Source organism: Panthera uncia (assembly GCF_023721935.1).
Source record: "Panthera uncia isolate 11264 chromosome E2 unlocalized genomic scaffold, Puncia_PCG_1.0 HiC_scaffold_19, whole genome shotgun sequence".
Taxonomy (NCBI): domain Eukaryota; kingdom Metazoa; phylum Chordata; class Mammalia; order Carnivora; family Felidae; genus Panthera; species Panthera uncia.
In genome coordinates, this window is record NW_026057588.1 from 20,841,740 (window position 1) to 20,865,578 (window position 23,839).

At 49.1% G+C, this 23,839-nt stretch overlaps 1 protein-coding gene across 1 annotated transcript in view; it reads right to left on the reverse strand.

The window, feature by feature from the left end:
• Positions 1-23,509, reverse strand: part of ZNF536 (zinc finger protein 536) — a 158,134-nt gene extending 134,625 nt beyond the window's left edge. Inside the window, exon 1 of the mRNA XM_049621206.1 lies at positions 23,440-23,509. The gene's annotated coding sequence lies outside the window, so the exon portion shown is untranslated. The remainder of the gene's footprint in view (positions 1-23,439) is intronic.
• Positions 23,510-23,839: the final 330 nt, after the last annotated feature.

Consider the following 23,839-nt stretch of genomic DNA (forward strand, 5'->3'; position numbering starts at 1 on the left):
GCGACTCTGCGCTCGCCCACTCGATACCCGTTAGATGACCAGGATCTCTCTCAACCTTGCCGGAAGTTCACTTTTCCCCCTTTCGCCCATTTCTACTGCTCAAATGTGTTGTCGGCGGCGACCCAGAAAGTAATCAGGAGACTGAGCAAAGACTTCTCTCAGGTTATTTCATGACACTGGCTACCTCCGGAGTCCCTGCATTTTCACGTAGTGGTTTTTTGTTTGTTTTGATTTCTTTACATTTCTTCCTTTGTGTCCCAGTGGAGCCCTTGTCTTGTTCAGAACTTTATCCCTAGAGCAGGGTGGGAAATTGTTTCCCTTGTCTGAGGACGCTTCTCCATGCAAGTCTTGAAGAGCTCCATCGGGAGGTCTTGCTTGGTGTGGCAAGTCAGGCAGGGGATGTGGGATGGGGAAGACTCAAAAGTAATGAATTGCCATGTGGTTGCGCCCTGTGAGGTGTTCTCAGGTGCCACTCTCTGCAAGCTGGCCTCACCACCAGGGACCCATCTCACAGCCCGTTGCCAGGGAATCGGGGGCAAATGGCATGGAGCAAAGCTGCGCAAGGGACAGAGAGCGATCAGCCAGGCCTGAGCCCAGTCGTGACCACAGAAAGACTTCCAGAGACTTCCAGTTGCCCAGCTGTCTGGAGAAGAGAGACCCCAAGAACCATGAGCCTCAGAGAATGCTGTAGACTTTCCCAGCAGGCCTCCACCCTTCCCAATAGTTGACTATGAGCTGCAGTTACCAGTTCTCATTTAACCAAGAGGGGCACTCAGGGCCTAGAGACCCCCCCCTCCCCGCCGTGGAGCAAGAAAACCAAGATGGCACCCAACGCAAGAATTCCTCCCCAGCTGGAATTGACCACCAGCTCTGTAAGTCCTTAAAAAAAAAAAAAAAAAAAAAAAAACCACTTCTCTTTGTAAACCTTTCTCCCACCCTATTTCAGTCTTTGGAACTTATGACTGATAATCCTCTTTGTTTCAAGAAAGGCATGGTTCATATGAAAACAAAAAAAAATGTTCACAAGATTACATGGAGAGATCGCCAAGTCCCCCCAAAACAATGCCTAACAGTCAAGTTCATCTCAGTCCACATTCTGAGTATTTTTAGGGTAATGCTACCCTTTATGCACCAAGCTAATAGAGAAAAACCAAACACCTCTATCCCTGAAATGCAGCAGGTGGAATCCTAGATTCTGCTCTCAGTTCTAACACTTGCCTCCAAAGGTGAGAGAGGGCACCTCCCTCGAGATGTGTTTCCTAAGTTCTCCGGGACATCACCATCCATCAGCCAGAGCCCGTGTTAATACAGGCCTTCACATAATGAACGGTATACTTTGCAGATTTCTGTTTCCAGAAAAGAATGATTTAATATCATAAAATAAAGCTTCAGACCTCCATGCCAATTACTGTGTTTAAGTCATCGAAAGCCACCCAGGAAGGTTAGGGGAGCATGCTAGTGTTAAAGGAATGTGTAACCCATCTGCAAAGAGAGGCCAAGTTCTGCTGCTTTCTGGGTAAAAAGAGCAACTCGCTAAAAGCTTCAACATAGTGAGAAGAAAATGTCAGACGCCACAACCTTATTGCATTGGCAATAAACATGAGCCAATAACTAAATCATTGTCGCTGGTTCTACTTGTGGGTCAGGCTGAGAAATACTGAAACACATAATCAAGTTCTTACTGTATTTTAATAGAAAAAGGAAAACCAGAGAGATTACAGCCTACTGACGATTCCTAAAAGTTATAAAGCAAAAGCAATGTGTAAGGAGAAGGGGTCCCGAGTGAAGGAGGAAGGTCTTGGTTGCACTGGTGGAGTAGAAAAGGAAAAGAGGAAAGCACACCTTCCTAACTAACCTTCTGTTAGTCCCCACCCGGGGGTCTGCTCTGAGACCCCAAAGAGAAGTTTCTAATAAGGAAACAGTAACACCTGAACACAACAGCCATGCCTCACTCAGCAGTGGCTAGGTTTAAAAAAAAAAAAAAAAAAAAGGCAGTATTTCACAGGTCAATCAAAAAAAAAAAAAAAGGTAAAGTATTTAAATTATTTTAACTTCAAATATTCTTCAAAGCTGTAAATATATATGAGGGAACTAATTGTAAACTTCTCCCAGAAACCCAAATCCAAATTCATGTTGTCGCGTGAATTCAAAGCTCATAAATTACATCCTTCCAAGTAAAGCGTCCGCTGTTAATAAAACACCCTCCCCAGAGAACTCAGAAGGCCTGATCCCAACTAAAAGGATTCATGCCTTTAGAATTCCGGGCATATATATTATTTTTTTGTCAGTTCTCTCAACTTCTCTCAATTACTGATGTTCTCTACGTAATGAATTTTCTGGGGGCTGATGTGTGATTATGGCTATATTTTTATCTATATGTTTTGTGGTTCTTGTACTTAAGCTCTTTGCTCACAAATCCTTTATTAAAAGTACTAAATTGTAAAAAGCACATTCATATTTCATTCAGTGTTCCACACAGAAATGTGAATTTCTGCAGCAAACACAGCTGCATAGAAAAGTTACCATAAAATAACACACTAGACTATAGATCTCTGCACTTTGAACATTTCAGCTCACAAGTAACTTTACTGGAACTAGGCTTTCCAGAACACTGCCATCTTCTTCCTAACACAACTCCTAACCATCTTTTCCAGGTTGCCCGTCACAATCACAGGCTCAGCATTCACTATGGATCACGTGCACTTTTAAGCAAAAGCCAAAAACAAACCCATAGATGTCCCAAACTGGGTATGCCCAACTCTGAGACCCCGAGAGTTTCCATATTCGAGGTAAGAACCTAACAAGCCCAAGACTCCATCTCCATTTTGATATGTTATCTCATGAGTCTTTAGATCTTAACCTGAAACAAACAAGCAGAAGACTGTGCAGTCAGATGGCCCCAGTGTGAAACCAAGAAATATGACGGCAGAAAGACAAGGAAGGGGCCCCGGTGAGTCCTAAGAATTCCAAGGTGTCGATTCAAGACAAGAGAGGAGGGAAGTGCAAGGCTAAAGTCTGACCAATGCAAATGAGCATCTCTTCACAAAAATGCCTCTCCAGGGAACGTACACGCGGGCCTGGTCAGCTAGTAAGCCACTGACCTTCTGGGGGGAAAAAAAGGAATGTAGAATTAAAACTGCCAATAAGGCAAAACAATTACTCAACACACAGATTTCCTGAGCAAATGAATAAATGGGTGAATGATGTGAACATGTGTCTGTCGCAGTGGGCATTATAAATGAATATGATATTAAAATTTGGAGGGCAAGAAACTGATATGACCCTCTGCCAAATCAAATCAATACATATGTTAAGAGGACCCACCGTGTCTGGCCCAGGCTCCAAAGCAAAGGGAGGGCACTCGAGGGCATAAACCTCTCCCCGCTCACATGGGCCACTCCTGCCTGACGTCCGGCCAACGTCAAGGAGGGGCCGGAACAGATGGCCCCCAGATCCCTGCCTTGGTCATAGACCCAATCCTCCCTGGAAGAGCCCTCCAGGTGACCGGACGTGGGCTCCTGAACCTTGACCCCCAGGCCCAGACCTGGGGTCACCAAATGGACCCCACCTGGCCAGAAGAATATGGGGCAGGCCCCACCCAATGCAGATGTTCAGTTCCCAGCCCCCATCTGGGTTCTGAGAAAAGCAGAGAAAACACCAACGCAGCTTCTCTGTGATGGGAGGGGGCTGGGGCACAAGGGTTTATCTTGGGGCTCAAGACTAAGGCCCCTGAACAGCCAGAGCTCATGCTCCCTTTCAAGACCCAGATGCTCACTGTCAACGCACACTTCCATTTGTCAAGCCCTTCATCTGCCTAAATGACAGAGGACTCTCCACCCTCCCCCACGCAAATGGGGGAGCTGGGATGTCCAGGCCGGGTCCTCTATGGGTCTGGCAGGGATATCGACCCAGGCAGAGTCTCCTCCGCTCCCAGCAGGTGTCCCCAGGCTCCCCGCCAGCTCAACCTCCTTTCAGGTTTCCCCCATGACCCTGACTGGAGCGGGGACCTCATACCATCCACCCCATCTTGGGGAACCAAGACCCAGCAAGAAGCAAGTGCAGTCTCAGGCCCTGGAACCGATGAGAAATGAGTTCCCCGGCCACCTGCCTCCTAGGCCTCAGGCCTCCCCACTCCTCTCTGGGTAATTTCTTGGGCTCTTAATTTGAAAGTCTGCAGAACTTCAAAAGAACAAACGTTGGGAACCGAGATGTCTGTTTTCCTCAAGCGGTCTCCCCAATCCAGAGGTAAGGAACAGCCAGGAGCTCCCCAGAGGCCATGGACCCCTCCTCTGATGAAGGAGGCATCCCTGTCAATGGCGGGCAGATACAAATCTGCCTTTCCTCCTACAAGTCCTGTCCACCCCACTAGGAACACATGGGCTATTCTGTTGCTCATGATTTCCCCAAACTGGGGAGGAAGACGTGAGGCACTGGGGCAAGTACCCTGCCAGGCTGGCTGCTGTAAGGGAGCAGTCCCGTGTGCCCAGGCCTTTCATCTTCTGTAAGCGGCCCCCACAGCCTTCCCCTGCCGCTTTCATTCCAGACCCAGCAGAGCAAAGCACTGCTCAGGAACCTTATCTGGTCACCTCACCTCTCAGCCCCAACTTTCTCAGGGAAATTGTTCCTCCCTCCTCCCTCGCTGGCAGGGGGAGACCCCGAGAGCCCAGCGAGCCAGTCTCCCCTGTGTTGAGTCAGCCAAATGAGGGGGGGGGCAGGCTCTATACATCAGGCCCCAGCTCCAAGATTCTCTGAGCTTCAGCTTTCCCATCTGGAGAATGGGTTAAGGCTTCCATTCCTCCTCTCAGGGGCTTCCGGAAGGCTCAACTGAAGGAAGTGTAAGTGAACCAGTTTTGAATGGCATCCATCAGTTCTGCAGGCCATCCCCGGGGTGCTGAGTTGTGTTTCCTAAGAGGGCCCTGAGATAAAGCTCTAAGAGCAGGGGTCTGGGTGGGAGGTGATCCCAGGAAGGGCTAGTGGAGAAGTGAGAAAGCAAGGAAGCCAACACAACGTGAGCAAGGAGGGCACTGGGCTGAGGGCAACTGGGCCCACTGGGATGCTCCGAGACACTGAGTAAGACCCACTCCAAGCTGTCCCAACAAAGGCAGGAAAAGGCTGGGTGTCCACCCACCAGCTCCTGACCCAGCACTGATGGAGAGGTGCCCCGGAGGCATGCGCTGCCCGCCCTTCTGGCCATGTACACACACGCACATGCATGCGTGTGCACACACACACACACACACACACAGTGGTGAGAGCAGCCCCAGGCAGGGTCCATATTCTTGCCTTCAGAAGCGGCGGGCGGCTGTGTGGCTGTGGGGCCCTGACAGCATCTGCTATTCCCGGCTACACGGGTGTCAAAAAACAAACGGGAACTAGCCTCTCCTTTCAAAGACAACCACTAGGTTGTCAGCTTTCCAGAGAAACTGTGAACCCAGCTGATCGTGGAAATTTAGTGAGAAATTAGCTCCTCTGGAGGCCATGATGGGGAAGTCCTCAGCCGGCCCGCCAGTGCCCTCCCACCTGTGGCTTCACATGTATCTCAGCACCACACAGAACCCATCAAGGGCACAGAGGCACCAGCCACCCAGCTAACTGGCTTCGAGGAACAGGCATGACGAGGACCGGGTCCCACCCTCCAGGAGCCCGGGGTCATGTCTGGAAGACAAAGCGCGCATGGAGACGGAGAAGAGAAGAAGGGCAGGGCCCTTCCCCATTCCAGGAGACGTGGGACCCCAGCCAGTCCTCAGAAAACATTTCTTGACCCGGACCTCATAACCAAAGCATCTGGAATCAAACCGTGTGCTGGTAAAAACCTCAGGCGTCCATATAATCCAATGAATCAGAACCACGATTCTTTGAGCAGCCCTGTTAATGGAAGTGTCCCTACATATTTCAGCTCCCAATGTCTGGAAAAGTTATGTAAAAATCACAGGGGAAATAGAGTTTATAGTCCAGTGGGGGGGAAATGGCATAAACTAAGTGTAAGATCATGACCTGCCCTTCCTTTGCCAGATCTGGCGAGCTGTATCTGGGGCATGTGGACGTACTGAGTGCCCTCAATGTGTAGGTGCAGACAGGGGAGGGCAGCACAGCCCCGCCCTTGGGGGGTACAGTGTGGGCAAAGACGAGCCTCGGGCACAGCAATCTCACAGGAGAGTGCGAAGACACTGCAGAGGGACACTCTTCAGCCTGGGCCACTGGGGAGTCTGCCTGGAGGATGGGGACAAGTTGACCTTCCAGACAGAGGGCACATGTGGAAGGTGGAGGTGCCTGGAGTATGCAAGGAGCGGCTAACAGAATCAGAAGCCCGTGGTGCATGGGCTGCAGCCACACCCTCAGCTCTGTAGAGTTGTAGACTCCAAAAGAGGATACTTCCACTTGACAGTGTCCCACAAACTGAGTTCTAGAGCGGAGTTCTGGCCCCGGGTCTGTGCTCAGAGGCTGCATGTACAAACACCCCACTTCCCCCATCTGAGTCCCCATCTCTACACCCCCCTGGCCTTTGTGCAAATCTTCTACAATCCTGCATGTGACAAGCTAGTGCACTGGCGAAGGCCACAGGCACTGTTAGAGGGGACCGAGCCCCAAAGACAGAAAACCCTGGGTCCAAGCCCCAGGGGTGCCTGCAGCAGAGTCAGAACTGGGTTCCCCCTGGTCCCACATCCCCCCCCCCCAACCGTGGCTGTGGCCTTGAGTCCTCCCACCTGCAGGACCTCCCACAGACTTGCAGAACATCAATATAACCTGTTTGGGGGCTTCTGAAGAAACTGGGGCCCCCTCATTACACTGGTGACACTTGTAACCTGTTTAAGAAAGACCTTCTCCCCCTTCCCCCCAGGCCTTCTTATTAGTGATGGAGAAAATACTCTACACAAACAGTTATTAGAGATAATGATTTGTATTCCATGCCCAAAATTGCTCTACGTCTTTACTGAGTCATCTCCAGGACAGTATCTCAGTCAGTGGCTCTGCGGAGCCCCTCCACACGCCTCCCTCCGCAGCCAGCAGGGGTGAGGCTGGTTTTGCCCAGCGCACACGGCACCTGGCAGGGCCCTGTCTGCACCCAGCCTGGTAATTCCCATATTCCCCGGGCTTTTTTTTCAGCATCATACATTATATTTAAGTCTCTCCAGCAATACAAATTTCAATTTGGCCAAGCTCTTTAATATTAATAGTTGTCAATCCAAATGCAGAGTGCATAATAAAAAATTTAATCGAAACGAATAGCTCACATATTTCTCTACCTCCTAAATATAGTCACCAATTAGACAAAAGATTTGGTTATATAACTTTGTAGAATTAAGGCCACCTACTAAAGACCACCAGTTAGGGCTGAGAAAGCCAAAATGCCAGATTCCATCCTGTTAATTACTTTTAAAAATAAAACAGCCAACTTCTGGGCTCCCTTATCCACCGGGCACAAACTGTGGATACAGAATCCACACACATGCAATTATGATCAGGAAGTTGTCAATAATGATAAAAACCAACATTTTTGTAACGCTTTACAGCTTACAAGGCCCAACCACTGGACCTTCTCAGGCTGGGGGCAGGGGGTGTGAGCAGCATCACTCTCACCCCATTGCACAGACAGAATAACTGAGGCTCAGAGGAGGGCAGTGAGCTGCTCAGCGAGCCACAGTCAGAGTGGTCCTGGAACCCTGTGTTCTGACCCCAGGCACGGTGCTTACCACGGCTCCTATCTCCCCACGCACAGGTTATTCCTGTATCGTGTGAGATCCACATGCTACTGTCCCTTTCCCTCTCTCTACTGAGAACACACACATTGCCACTGGACCAGAGGGGCACCGTCCCAGAGCCCATCAAAACATCACGGCAAGAATGCCTCCGCGGGCAGGACAGTGTGAACGCCGGGGGCCTGATGGGGGTCCCAGTGCCACAGTTCCAGGGGGGACCCACTGACAGCCCTGCATTTCAGAGAATCAAGGAGCTGGAAGGGACCCTGCCTCTCACATCGAATCCAGTCTCCTCATTTTACAGCAGCAGAAACAGTCCTGGAGAGACTCAGAGATCTGACCAAGGTCACAGAGCTGGGGAGTGGCAGAGCCGGGACTAGAACTCACGCACACATGCTCACGCTCACGCACTCACGTGCTGACGAGTTCCAGAAGCGCTGGGTACAGCCCTGGCCAGGCTCCCCCATCACGGTGCATCCTGCTGGGCACTCGGGATATCTCTTCTGCAAATGACTCCAGGCCTCTTTCGTGAGCTGCTCTGGGCTCGGCCCTGAGCTCCATCAAGCAGGAAGTTTAAATGAAATGGCTCCCAAGTTCCTTAAATGGTTTAATAAAACATATACTGACTGCAATGTGCAGTTTATAGTGGCAAACTATTGCCCCTCAGTTGGGAAAAATGACCTCCAGTCGGCAATATTACTTTCAGCTTCATGATTCCGGTCCGCTGTTGGCCATTCCCTCAACCCACCAGGCAATTCTTTTCCATAACGAGGCGGACTGCAGCCACCTTGTGCCCCACCGCCCGAGGTGCCGGGATGTGCCTCCTAACGGCCCATTCTGTGAGGAGACAAAAGACACAGCAGACCAATGATGGGGACACATACAGAGGACAGGAACACAGCGTGGAGGGCAGAGAGACACCAAAAACTAAGTGTAGGGGATTCAGAGAGATTTGAGGAAACTGAGGGCTGTTTCACAACACCAGCTCCCGTGTGTGTGTGTGTGTGTGTGTGTGTGTCCCCGGGGTCAACGTCGCTCAGATCCGGGATGGCCAACAAGTCAACCAGATTCAGGGGGATATGCCCGCACTGCACAAATGCTCCTGGCATCCACAGCCATGAGCTTTAGAAAATGCGGGGCCAGGCGGGGGGCATATAATGTGAATTTCTAAAACTCGACGACATTATTAACAAATAGCTATTAATAACGCTTCTAATCACAAATGCCATTTCCGATATTTGGTGCTGAAAGGTTTTTGTCTCATCTACAAAAGTTCTGAATTTGACTGCCAGAAACTGATGACCTTTTATCCTAAACTGTGCATTGAGATGGCTTGTTAAGCTCATTAGTATTATATGGTGAATTAGATTAGACATTTTATGATTTTTCAAAAAAGGCTTTTTTGATATAAAAAAAGCAGCAATTTCCTTTTTTGACATTTTTCATTTTTAAGGTAATAAAAATGGCACATGTGTACCATGGCATAATGGATTAATTAAGGAATATTATGTTTATCCTAACTCTTAACCGAGTTGTACATCTCCATAAGTCACTCATAAAAATTAATGCATTACCTTACACCATGGGATGATAGACCTATTTTTACCAAACCTGCTCAGAATACATTGTTCTAAATTGGATTATTCTGAGAAATAGCGAATACCATATTCGGATAGCATCAGTCCAAAATTATATTGTTATTTTAAAATGTTTTATTATTACATATAAAACCAAAACCTTCTTCCTACTGTGGCTTTGGATCGTCAGGCTATTCTGGCTCTTAGAATATCAAGCTGTCCCCTCACCTACACTCCCAGGCAGGCTATTTTGTATCTCCTCTCATTCACAATGGATTTGTTGTTTAAAAAACACATGCACTGCATCAAAGAACCACTGGACGATATTTTTTGGCTATTTCTTTGTGTCTTGATGGTAGATGTGAATATAAAGGAATATTCATGCAAGATTCATAAAGGCCCCAGATTTTTAAATCAACAGATGAAAAATCCCTAAAAATAATAATGTCCAGATGTTGCTTATTTAAATGAGCTGTTGCCATTTAATGTTGCCAATCACAAAAGTGATAGAATTTGTGAATTTCAAGGTATTCATAATTTACAGAGAATTATAATTTTTTACCAAGGGAGCATCCAGGGCGATTAAAATCAGCAATTTCAATAAAATAGAAATGATTCTCTCACGGAGGCTACCTTTATAACCTTGGCCTCACACCCAAAGCCCACACTCTCAAGCTGGAGACTTTCTTTTCCAGGCCCCCTTCAGGGGAAACCGTAACTCGCTAGGCCGAAAATGCAGATTATTTTTAATGTGCTAGAACTTCCGAATCGGAGGGTCTCTGAGGAACTATAGAGACCTAATTTCTCTTTTTTTATGGTGAGAAAACTGAGGTCCAGGAACTCAAAATGTTTGACCCAAAGTCCCTCAGCTGAGAAGAAAGAAGCTACTAGAATCTAGTCATCCAAGGTCCAGGCTGGGACACCGCCCATCCACTAAAATTTAGATTCAACATTAATATGATCCCAGGGCACTGCACTGCCAAAGGGGCTTGTGAGGAATGGAGACACCCCGCCCGCACCCCGACCCGTTTCCAGACCAGCACAACCGCTAGGTCTGGGCCCGGTAACCTGCACTTGAAACAGTCCTCCCAGTAATTCCAAAACCAGCAGTTCCCTGGCCCATGCTTCCCAGATTCTGAAAGACTGTCTTTGGGGTGAGACAAGATGAAGGAGTCAGGAAATTGGTCTTTCGTGGTTATCAAGGTCCCCACCCTACAGCTACCAGCATTGGAGACCCTCAAGCAGACGGCCGTCAGGAGGGTGGCTGGTTGCACAGCCCGGTCCCGGCACAAATAAGACCTCCCTCTGACAAACCCTGGAGGAGGCACGACACTCCAACTCCACATTCTGGGCCAGGCCCTCCCCGGGCACGCCCGTGCTCTGCACTGCACGACCGGTAAAGGAAGAGTGCTGTCCTGCACAGCTAGTGATGTGGGGTGTGACCCACAGGGGGACACCATGGGCGTGCCTCCTCTGGTCCAGAGGCCACCTGGGGGTGGGGGTGGGGGGCGCTGGGCTTCATTCAGAGTATGTGCCAATGCTTCCTTGGTTCCTAATGGGTGTCCGGAATTGACCACTATTCTAAACGGGAAGGGGTGCTGGGAGGGCGTCGTAGGATTGCTGGTGAGCAGATCCACGTGAAAAACTCAAGTCCCAGAGGGCGCTGTCTCAAGGCCAGGAGACCTACTGCCGACACCCTAGCTCCCCGTGCAGTGTATACACAGTGTAACAAGGCACACACCCGACTGTTCCTTTGACCTGGAGAAAGGGCTCTCTGGGGAGAGGTTCACCCGGCACGCAGCCACTCCTTCTCCCAAGCGGCCACCCGCTCCACAGATTCTAAGATGTTATCTGAGTGGAGAATCCCTTAGCTACCTCCCAGTCTGACCCTGTGGACACAGGAATGCCCACCCACCCAGTAGCTGTCACCTGTGTCTCCGCTTGGGAAAGGTTTCTCTGCTCTCCCAGCCCCCTTCCAGAACGTGTCAGCCGCCTGAACTCAACAACCTTTTTAAAGCTCAGTCATACATAAAACACTCAAAGGTTCAAAAAGCAAGTGGCTTCAGGTCAAACGTGTTCTATTAAGAAAATCGCTTACGTAGAAATTGCGTTAAGCTGGGTATAAACTTTCCCGTGTATGTCTTTGCCGAGTATATACTAGGAGAGTAAATAAATAATCATAAGTGGAAGACACCAGCAACAAGGTGCCTAGTAACATCACAGGAGGGTCTGCAAACCGGCCTTCCCCTAGAGCCATCTAGTCGCGGAATGTTTGGGTGGCTCAGTGGGTTAAGCGTCCCGAATCTTGGTTTCAGCTCAGATCTTGATCTCACGGTTTGTGAGTTCAAGCCCTGGGCTGGGCTCAGTGCTGACAGTGTGGAGCCTGCCTGGGATTCTCTCTCCCTCTCTCTCTGCTCCTTCCCTGCTCGCTCTCTCTCTCTCTCTCTCTCTCTCTCAAATAAGTTAATTTACAAAACACTCTTCCTCAAAAATAAACATTAAAAAAAAATTTTTAAAGGGGTGCCTGGGTGGCTCAGTCGGTTAAGCATCTGACTTTGGCTCAGGTCATGATCTCACGGTTTGTGGGTTCGAGCCCCGCGTTGGGCTCTGTGCTGACAGCTCAGAGCCTGAGACTGCTTCAGATTCTGTGTCTCTGCCCCTTTCTCTCTCTGCCCCTCCCCTGCTTATGCTCTGTCTCTCTCTCTCCTCTCTCTTCCTCAAAAATAAATAAACATTAAAAATTTTTCTTTTTTTAAATAAAGAACCATCTAGTTGAATGCTGAAGACAGAACGCGGACAAGGGAAGATACTCTGCCTGACTTTGGACTGGGCTTCACGGCGGTTTGGGAAGCGCTGTGGGGAGGGTCTCAGTGTCTGCAGCGAAAAGGAAGCAGCCCAGTCCTGGCCACTGGGAGCCTCTCCCTGGCTGGGGCCTCGGGGGGCCTCTCAAACACCTCCACAGTCGCTTTGCTGTGCTGTCTTCTCCCTGCCACCAAACTCCAGCTCTAAAGCCCGAGGCCCGAGGCCCACCAGGGGACCCCAGCGCAGGTGTGAGAACAACAGTGGGGCTAACGGACACCATAGCCCCCCACCGGGCCCGGATGCCGCAGGGAAGACCGCGTGTCCACGTGTGCCTCCCTCCCCCCCAACTCTGCCTCGAGCACACGAGGTGAACGGGGAGCAGAGTAGCTCTGACACCACATGTCGGCAACAACCTGCTTTGCTGGACGCCTCACCGACCCCGGGGTGCCAGGGCAGGCAGCAAGCGGGGGGCTGCCCCAGACAGCACTCTGCCATGGGAAGTAGCAGCCGCCGTGGCAAGACCTTCCCACCCATCAGCCCTTTTCCTGGCTGGTGGCTGGTTCCCAGACTCTCCTCCCAGATACTTCTGCACAGTTAAGGGCTAAAGGAAGGGGGCCTCCCTCGGGAGGAAGCCCACTGGCCAGTGTCCCCGGGAGGTCTTGGTCACCTGGGGCCATGACCAAGAAGAACCGCCACGGTGACTTCTTCCGAAGGGCAGTCGGGGGCTCTGAGTTATCACCTGGCCCAGCGGGGCAGTGGGCACCTGGCCCTGCAGAGAACGGGGTCCTGCTCTGCTCTCCTCCCACAACAACAATAGGCCTGATCTGGGTGGCCACACTCCACTGGACTTCCCGACAAGCGATTCTCACATCCCTCAGCCTCTACAACTGTCCCTGTGGCCTACACAGACTCTCTCTGGAAGGCAGCATCGGGCACTCGGGACACAGCATGAGATAATGACAGTGCTTTTTGCGTGAGATCCTTGCAAGGATTAAATGAGATCATGCATACACAACCAGGACAGTGCCTGGCACTTGGTAAACAGTCAGCAGTCACTCACAGCTGCCACGTTTGATTTCATCCCAAGCTGAGGCCAGAACCCCCTACAGGTGTGAGCTTTTAGGGCCAAAAAGCGTGTTTGAAAGACTCACTGGAGGACAGGGCAGGATGAGGGGCAAACAGGGCCACACCTGGCAGCAAAGAGGACAAGAGAAACCTGCCTGGTTATTCTCTCAGTTGGAGAAGAAACAGTCACCATCCCATGATTGCAAGTCTTGCCTCGAGCTTGTGGGAAATGCAAGTTCTTCGACCCTACCTCAGACCTTCAGAATCAAAAAATGTGGATTTCTGTTTTCACCAGCCCTCCGGGTGACTGTGATACTACTCTCAAGTCAGCTGAAGATCCATTGCGCTCCCTAGGGCAGCGGCTCAACCTGATTGTACAGCTGACTTGATTGGTCTGGGGTGGAGTCCAGACTCTGGTGGGTCTCAGATGCTCCCCAGGCACTACAGATCCGTAGCCAAGGCGGAGAATCACCATCTAGCCCCTGGCAGCTCCCGGGAGCAGCAGCATGGCCTGGGAGCCTGTCAGGTATGTGTGTGGCTCTCTGGCCCCCAGACCCAGAGTCAGAATCCACATTAACCACAATCCCAGCACGGTGTGTCTATAACTGACACCTGCTCTAGGTGAGTCTGCTTAAGATTTGGAAAGAAACATGGGCACCATGTGGTCCAAACTCTTTACCCACTGGGTGCAAACCTGAGGCTGGGCATAGCCCGAGACTCCCCAGATCACCCTGGTTACTGCAGCAGGTAGAGAATCTAAACAGTGTCCTCACACCCAGGCTGGTCCTTCTTCCCTTGCCCACACAGCCCCCAGCCAAACACGGGGGCTTGCCTCAACCTTCCTTTGGAGCCTTCTCTCAGCCTTCAGTCTGAGGCCTCAGACGAGAGGGGAGGAAGCTGCCTATAGGAGGAAGCTGTTGCTAACAGGTGTCTGAGGTGGCATGGGTTCCACTGGGCATCCTACAAATTCCCAAAATGCCTTCTCGAGGGCACGGTTGCCATTCATGAAGACTTTTGCCACTCACTGGCTTGTTACTGGAAGCCTGATCATATCGGGGACGTTCCGTGTCCAGAAACACTGAAGTCACGTTTAAACACACATACACTGGGGCCCAGAAAGGAGAAACAAGTTTGAGGGATGATTCCAGCATGCACCAAACTCATCTTTCTACTGTCAACACTGTCTTAAGTTGTATTTTTAATAAAACACAATACTGTTGAGCCTAGCTCACTCATAAGAGGGTCTTAGACATGAAATAATCCACATACATGAACATGAGGAGAATTTGATTATCTTCTTGCCGTATTCCAGGAAGAAAATAAAAAAGTCTTTGGGGTAGGGAAAATTCAACACATACATCCCTGCACGTTGCCACACACACGCATGCGTGTGCACACACACACACACCCACTGCAATCAAAGTTTCCTCTCCTCTGGGCTGCAAGCCCTCAGTGTCGAGGGTCACATCTCACCCACCAGGGCTGGGCACAGGGACCCCTGATAAAGGCTGAGCTGCCAGTCAGCAGAGTAACCAAGAGAAAAGGCCAGTCAGGGCCAGAAGACGCAGAACATCCAGGGCCAGAGGCATCCGTGGGCCACCGTACTACCAACTCCTGGACTATGGGCAGGCAGCCACCAAGACCAGGCCAAGGCCCAAACTTTATCTTTAAACGGAAAAATAAAAGTCACAGATACCCCCTTTTCCAAAGCACGTTATCACTCTCTTCTCCCACTTACTCTCAGGCACAACGCAATTTCCAGCCCAGGTCATTCCTTGAACGTCTCCCAAGCACCCACGAGGCCCAGGCCCCTTGCTTAAGGCACCACTGCAGATTTTCAAGCATGAAACTCAAAATCCAAAGTCACGGCAGTCCTTCTTGCAACGCGCTATACCATGCCGGCCACATTATCATCCCACGGCTCAGATTCTCATACCTTCCTTTGTGCAAAGTGAATTGTGCCAGAAAACCATAAGGGTAGGAACTCAGCTCTGCTGGGCTTAAGTCACAGCCAAGAGTTCACAGAAAACACCGCTGTGTACCACCACAACTGCACGAAGCCTACTGTTGAAGTGCAGTAGTGACTGGGGGGAGGGGCAAGGTCACGCGTTCCCGAACATAGCAGGGGAACCACATCGCTTTGCTTGAGACAGACCCAAGACCAACCATTCCCCGGAGCCCCCCAACATTCCCTAAACTTGGACTGATGGCTTATTTCTGTAACGTGCACAAATACGTAAAATCAACTAAGACATTTCTCTCCATTGGAGAAAGAACGAATAACTATCCGCACGTTGTCCTCCACACGGAAAAATGCCAGAAGGTTCCTGGTACCAAGTCCACACATCCCGGTGGACCGCAAGGGAGGCCAGGAGGAAAGGAGGCAGGGAGACAGCTGCTTGCTGCCTCAGTAGCAGCAGCTGACCATCTGAGCCAGAGGTGCAAAAGGGGCGGCCGAGACGGTCCCTGGGAGACGGGACAGCAGATCTCCATGTTAGGAGGAAAAGATTTGGGGCCAGCGAGGATATCTACGCTAGGATTCATGCCAAACAGCATGCGATCAAAAGAATGAAGGGAAAAGAATCAATCAACATGTTCGCCTGTATACCCTGGTTTTCTTTCCTCTGGGTTAGGAAAATAATTCACTTTTTTAATGCAAGAAGAAGTTATCGATTGGCTTAGCCTTCCTTCTAATCCCAAGGAAATGCTGCGCATGTAGACACACAGGCATCCTCAAACTACCTCCTTCTTCAGCAGAGCCGAAAGCTCACTGTGCCCACAGCACAGGGTGGAGGTCTTAGAAATCAAACAGAAGGAATAAAGGGAAGTTCAGCTCACCTGGTACCACCTGTCACCTTCATTCTCTCCCTTAATTTGCCCCCTCTCGCAATGACATCCCATCTTAATAATATTTTTTTTTCAACTAGGACCTGACCTCAGGCTCACTGAAGCCCTGGTAAGTGTTCCCTATGAAGAGCAATCTCCAAAGGTTGGTGCTCATGGTGATGGTGACAATCACCAGATGTGGGGTCACAGGGACAGGCACGTGCCTGCTGGTTTAGCCATGTTCGGATGCGGCACTTGTGCAAGTCAGCTATGTCTGCTGAGCCTCAGTTTCTTGGTCTGCATAGTGAGTCGCTAAGGGGGTTAAACAAGTTGAGGGGCAGCAAGGTCTTAGCACAGGGCAGGGCTGGCCAACGCATCCTGTAAAGGGCCAGGTGAGAAATACCATAGGCAGGTCACACAGCCTCTGTCCCAAGCACCCAACTCTGCCATTACAGCGTGAAAGCAGCCACAGGTGATCCATAAATGAATGGGAATAGGCTGGATGCCTAGAAAATCTTCTTATGAACACTGAAGTCTGAATTTCATATACTTTTCATGTGTCACGGGACATTGTTTTTCTTTTGATTTTTCTCAATCGTTTAGAAATGTAAGAGCCATCCTTAGCTCATAAGCTATAAAAAAAAAAAACAAAACAGGCAGAACCCACAATGAGCTATCAGCTCACACCCATTAGGATGGTTACAATCAAAAATTCAGACAGCAAGTGTTGGGAAGGGTGCGGAGAAATTGAAATCCTCGTGCACCGTCACCGGGGATGTAAAATGGTATAGCAGCTATGGAGAACAGTATGGAGGTTCCTAAAAACTTAAAAGTAGAGCTACCGTATGATCCAGCAATCCAACTTCTGGGGATACATCCAAAAGAATCGAAAGCAGGGTCTTGAAGAAATATTTGTATGCCCATGTTTATAGCATTATTCACAATAGCCAAGACACGGACACCCAAGTGTCCACTGACGTATGAATGGATAAACAATATGTGGTGTGTATACACAGACAGACACACACACACACACACACAGTGGAATATTATTCAGCCTTAAAAAGAAAAGAAGTCCTGTCACAGGCCACACCGTGGATGAACCTCGAGGACATTACGCTAAACAAAATAGAGCCAGTCACAAAAGAACAAGTACAGTATGAGTCCACCCATAGGAGATAGCTCGAATAGTCAAATTTAGAGAGACAGAAATTTAGAGAGACAGAAAGCGGAATGGTGCTTTCCAGGGGCTGGAGGGAGTAAGTTATAGGGAGTTACTGTTTATTGGATACAGAATTTGCTTGGGACGATGAAAAAGTTCTGGGGTGGATGGTAGATGGTTGCACAACAGTGAGTGTACTTAGCGCCACTGAACTTTCAGTGCACTTGAAAAATGTTAACCTTTTTAGATTATTCTTTAATGTTTATTTATTTTTGAGAGAGAAAGAGAGAGAGAGAGTGTGTGTGTGTGTGTGTGTGTGAACTGGGGAAGAGGCAGAGAGAGGGAGACACAGAACCCAAAGCAGACCCCCAGGCTCCGAGCTGCCAACACAGAGCCCGACGCGGGACCCCAACCCATAAGCCGCGAGATCAGGACCTGAGCCGAAGTCAGACACCCAACCGACAGAGCCACCCAGGTGGCCCTAAAAACGTTAAACTTGTAATAGCAAAAGATATGTGTATTCCATTACAGGTTTTAAAAGTTTTTTTTAATGTTACAAAAAAAAACAAAATAGGCAGTGTGCTGGGTATGACCCACAGGCCAGAGTTTACCAAGCCCTGGCATAGGGCATAAAAGCAATGGAGTAAGGCATCTCCCCAAAAAAGGGAAATGAGGGGAAGGGTACCCGTTATATGTGAAAAGAGAGCTCAGAGGCAAATGAAGGGATTTTTAAGATTATTCATTCAAGTCTACCAAGCACCCACTCTGGACACAATTATCATCTGGGCACAGACACAAACACAGAGGCACCTCCAGGCTCTACAACCCTACCCTTCCGTCCTGCACCCCACTGTCCAAGGGAAGTCCCCAGTGCATATGTGAGGACATGCCCTAAGGTGTGCTGGGGTGTCCTGGGGGCCAGGAGGGGGGCAAGGCCACACAGGCAGGCACATGGCTCATACATGGGGGCACACTCTGCTTGGAGTGGTCAGCGATCTTGCCAGGGATGGAAAAGTTCAATGACTACAAGGGTGACTTTAATTATATGTTGTCGCTGACTACCAGTGGTTACGATGGTACAATTACACATGTATTTATCAGCAAGATACTTGCATACATAATAAACCAAAAGCAAAACGTTAAATTTCAGTGGACGCTTAAAATACAAAACTGGGCCATGATGCAAAGCAGCCTCACTCACAAGGGGGTGGGACAGAAAAGCCACAAAGCTCCCCTCCCTTTCAAGAGCTGGTTGTTCCCACCCACCATGACCGCGTGGCATCCATCCCAGGAATGCGCTCCCCGAACACCAAGTAAATCCCAAACCCCAGTGGTGTGTCAACAATGCTCCTTCACAAAGGGGAAGCTGACTTCGGAAACTCACCACCTTTCTGACGCTCTCTGAACTTGCTAACCACTACGGTCCCCAGGGGGTGCCGAGGAGACCGCACGCCTGGCAGCACCGGGGGGTTCCTAGCTCTGGTATGAGTCTGAGGGGAAAAGGCTAATTATCTGAAAATGGCCTATACTTTCCTTAATCTTGAATAAATAGAGAGAGAGGGGAAAAGATGATGAAGCAGAGAGAATGAAAACAATAGCAGGAGTCACACGTGTGTTGAATGCCTACTTGGAGCTGGGCATTGTTTTAAGCACATTACATAGACTAGTTGTATAATCTACTAGGTTGTCATTATTGTCATTCCCAATTTACAGATGAGAAAACTGAGGCTAAGTCCCCCGAGACACAGTCACACAGCCGGTGAGTGGGGGAGCCAGGGTTCTACCCCAGGAAACCTGGCTCCAGAGTCCACATCTTTGTGATGGGTTGCCAGGTCTCGGGGTCATTTCTCTCTCTCCTTGTTATTACTTCCATCCTGGTACGGCTATGACGTTCATTGTGCAATAATTTGTAAGCCAAGCATGGGGCGACTTTTCACCCTCATCCACAGGAATAAGTTTTCCAATACACAGTGTGTGCTGTATCTGGACTTGGGAGCCCCAGCGCTCAGAGATCTGGACTTGGGAGACCCGGCGCTCAGAGCCTCAGCCTGTCTCCTCAGGATGGCTGACCCCACACGGCCAGGCACTGGCCAGTCCCACCCAGATCGAGCATGGCAAACCTGAAGAGGACACATGAGAACCTCTAGAAGAACATGAAATACAATATAAATTAGAGTCTTGCCCAGGAGACACACAACTAGTCATCTGGACAGGAAGTCTTCTGAGCCTCATAAACTCCTTGCGCCACACTGAAAGAGGTCACCTTTTCCTACTCTGCCTCTGTGTATTCAGTCTCAGTCTTACTGTGTATGTGCCTTCATGGAATATCTACAGATGTTCACACAACATGGCACTCATGTACAGAGATGGCCCAGCATGGCCCTAGACATATTTTTCTATTTTAAAAACTGGATTGAAAAGAAGACATAATGACAGTATTTTTGTAAAACTGACCACTTTAGTGTAAAAAAAAATGCTTAAGAGGGCAAGGAGTAAAGAGATGGTAAAAAGTGGGATTTCATTTGGACTGCTAGGCCTACTATTCTAAGATCTTATTCAGGTTTGAGATAAAACTCCATCTATCTGCCTATCCATTTATCCATCAACCCACCCATCTATCCATCCATCCACCCACCCATCCATATTTTCATCCATCCATCTATCTATCCATCCATCCACCTATCTATCCATCCATCCATCCATCCACCTATTCAACCACCCATCTATCCATCCATCCATCCACCTATTCATTTTTTTTTTTTAAATTTTTTTTTCAACGTTTTTTTATTTATTTTTGGGACAGAGAGAGACAGAGCATGAACGGGGGAGGGTCAGAGAGAGAGGGAGACACAGAATCGGAAACAGGCTCCAGGCTCCGAGCCATCAGCCCAGAGCCTGACGCGGGGCTCGAACTCACGGACCGCAAGATCGTGACCTGGCTGAAGTCGGACGCTTAACCGACTGCGCCACCCAGGCGCCCCCATCCATCCACCTATTCAACCACCCATCTATCCATCCATCCATCCACCTATTCAACCACCCATCTATCTATCCATCCATCCATCCACCATCTATCCACCCATCCATCCATCTACCCATCTATCTATCCATCCATCCATCCACCATCTATCCATCCATCCATCCATCCACATATTCAACCACCCATCTATCCATCCATCCATCCACCCATCTATCCATCCATCCATCCATCTATTCAACCACCCATCTATCCATCCATCCATCCACTCATCTATCTATTCATCCATCCATCTATCCACCCATCCATCCATCCACCCATCCATACATCCATCCATACATCCATACATCCATACATCCACCTCTTCAACCACCCATCTATCCATCCATCCTGTCAGTCACCAGTTTTATTGAGAACCTATTCTGCATCGGACACCATTTCAGGAAAAAGAAAAGCAACACTGAAGATCACACTCAAGGCCCTGCTCTTACCAGCTTTATGCTGTAGTGGGAGAGACAGAGCAAAACCAATAAAGGAGGGGTGGGTCACCAAAATGCTTCCTGCACCAAACACCACAATGCATTTGAAATCCACCTAAAACAAAGGTAAATCAGAGCCATTTCTTCACTTGTTGTTATCATCAAGGATCAGTTGTGAAAGCAAACAAGAGTGTCTTCTATGGAAATGCTAACAGTACAAAAATGTATTCTGATGTGGCAGAAATCATTTGAGGGCAAATACTACAAGCAATTTTTTATGACAAAAGCTTTATTTTTCGTCTTCTCTTCCTTGATTTAAATATATACATGTATGTGGGTGCACAAGTATCGAAATTCAAGTATTTCAATATAAATTTTGTATTCAAAATACTTTTCCTGATTTCAGTTGATTGCATATCTCGAGCCAATGTTGCAGCAGTAATTTTTGTTCTGAATCAAAAGCAAGGATATCTCTCTCTTGTTTTCTCGCTCTCTCTCTCTCCTGTGCTCAACAACCTCTCTTGCCTCCCCTACCCTCCAGCCCTAAGAAGCCCAAATACCAAACTGTTTTCAGAGCTGAGTGATCTCAAGGGCAAAACCTGTTCCTTCCCATGCATTTCCCTGCTGAAGGTTTCGGGGGCTGTGGGGCCGAGGCGCTGGCGAAAGCCACGTCACAAAGGCATCAAAATAGAAGGACAAACCTTCCCACTTTGATTTGAGTGTGTAATTGTTTGAATACATCTCGCCCGCGCTACAATAATGTCATCCTTGGTTGACACAGATTTTAAAGCCTTTTGAAAAGGTGGAATGTTATCAATCACGAGCGTGATTATAATGGGATTTAAGTGGAAGAAGCTAAGATTCAGACCCTTGCTGGGGCCAGGCTCTGTGACAGAGGCGGGAGGAGAAAGAAGTAAGGCGGCTGGGTTTCAGCCAGGAAAAGGACGCGGTGTGTCGCCTTCGCACACACAGCTCCCCTCCCAAAGCCAAAGATGTCCCAAAGAAGCACCCCCAAACTCTGTAACTCCAGCTGGAATTCTCCCACCCTCCAAAACCAATCTGCTTGTGTTCCCATCACATTAGACCAGTGGCTCTCAAGCAGGGATGGCTGTGCCCCCCAGGGGACACTTGGTAGTGTCAGGAGACATTTTTGGTTGTCACAGTGTGGGGAACCGGGTATGCAGTTGGCATCTGGTGGGTGAGGGCCAGGGTGCTGCTAAACTCCTACGATGCACAGGCTGGTCCCCACAGCAAAGACTCACCCGGCCCAAATGTCAAAGCGCTGAGGCTGAGAACCCCCGCTTTCGATTCAAAGAGGCTGAGCCAGAGATAGAGGGTTTGAAGCTGCTTCCACTGGCTTTGCTACCTTCCTGTTCACCAGCAGACCAAGGCAGGTGACAGAGGAAAGGATAAAACTGGAGAGGAAGAAAGGGCTCTTTGAGCCAAATTACTTCCTCTTTTGCCTTTTGAGCGAACACACACCTTCCTTATTACAAGTCAGAAGAGGCTGGAAACCCAGAATTTTTTTTTTTCTTCAAGGCAAAACAACCCAGGATCTGCTGGCGGCAGGGCCCTGAGACTGTCCAACCGCTCCCTGACAAATCACAACACTACCTACAGATGTCAAATGCACCCGCTGAACCCAATCACATGCCCGGATTACTAAGGCAGAGAATTGTGAATTTCATTAAATATGTTAAAGGGGAAAAAATCAGCTTTGAAAAATAGTAATCCTGTCTTTCAACAAAAATATTATAGGAAGCTATGAATTTGGTAGATCCGAATAGGATGTTGGTACATGTTTTACTAAGGTAATATAATGGCACACTATTATTAGATCACATTAATCATTACTGTGCCAACGGCGCTGACAGCCCCACTGAAAAGGATTGAAAGCCCTGGTAATGGATATAAATTACCCATTGTGTGATAAAAGGATTTTTACTAAGAAGGTAAGAATAAAACAGCAAATTTCTAATATAACTGTTGTGTAAAGACCAAAATAAAAGTAATCCATGGTCACTAATATCCACAAAATCGGAAGTAAGCACTTTCTCAACGAGATAAAGTCACAATAAAAAAATATATATTCGGTACAATGTAAAATTAATTTCTGAGCGCATAATTCCACTATCAATTTCCCCGGTTGTGTAGTGACCTCTGAGGCCCATGGTCAGGAGGAGGTGGGCTCTGGGCTAATGAGATCTGAGGGTGAGTTTACAGAGATATCGCGGCCAGCTCCGATGAGGCGGGTGCAGACATCAAATGCAGCAGTGCCCCCTCGTTTGAATTTTAAGTTTTTATCCGCTTCGATGCCAGGAAAACACTCCATTACTGAGTCTGGGATCTTGAGTCTGAGACGACAAACACAAAGCCACTCTGGGACAAGTGTCCTCCAAGACCGGGACGGGCCCCGGCCCCACTCGGTGGGTGATGGGGAAACAGGCCGCAGGTGGTGCTCGCGTGGGGCCACGTGGCTTTGGGCAGCAGCCGCACCCGCTCCCGTCCCAGCCGCCAGCTGGTGTGGGCGGTAAGTCTTAAGGCTGTCACCCAGAGAAAGAAGTCAACCTTGCAGGGCCCTGCCCCGCCGGTGGCCCCGTCCTGAGACTTTCTGGGCATGTCTTGACATCAGACGCTCATCCCACCTAGGAGACCTGGGACCCACGCTCGAGTCCAGGGGAATTTCGAATCCGGAAGCTTCTCTGGAACCCATCTCAGTCCAGGGAGGAAAAGGGACTAGCTGGGAAAACACTTCCCCAGCACAGGGGTCTGTAACCCAGACAGGGCGGCCTGGACAAGCCACAGACTCACAGACAGACACCAGTTCAACGAACTACAAAACGATGTTCCTTACCAGGCAAGTCTTAAAGCAACGGAGCTCCCTCCTGGCCGAAGGGTATTCTTAAAGCCGTGGTGGGCAGGAACTGAAAAAATAAGGCCTGTTAGCAATCCTGCAGGTCGGACATATCGACTTCAATAAGACAGGTAAACAGCATTCATCCAAGGTAACAATTTGCCAAGGTAGTCAAGAGTCTAACAACATTTAATAGCCCCACTGCCCCAATTCATTGAGCAATTTAAAAATGGGAACTATGTGACCTTTGCTGCGATAAACCCAATTTGCTCAGCTCCTTTTAATGGGAAACTGCCACCTGCAAAAAGAGAAGGGGGCGGGGCATCTAACCATTTCTTCTCCAGATGGGACAGAAGAAATAGGCAAATAAGAGAGCTCCCGCTCTCTGTCTCTGTCTCTC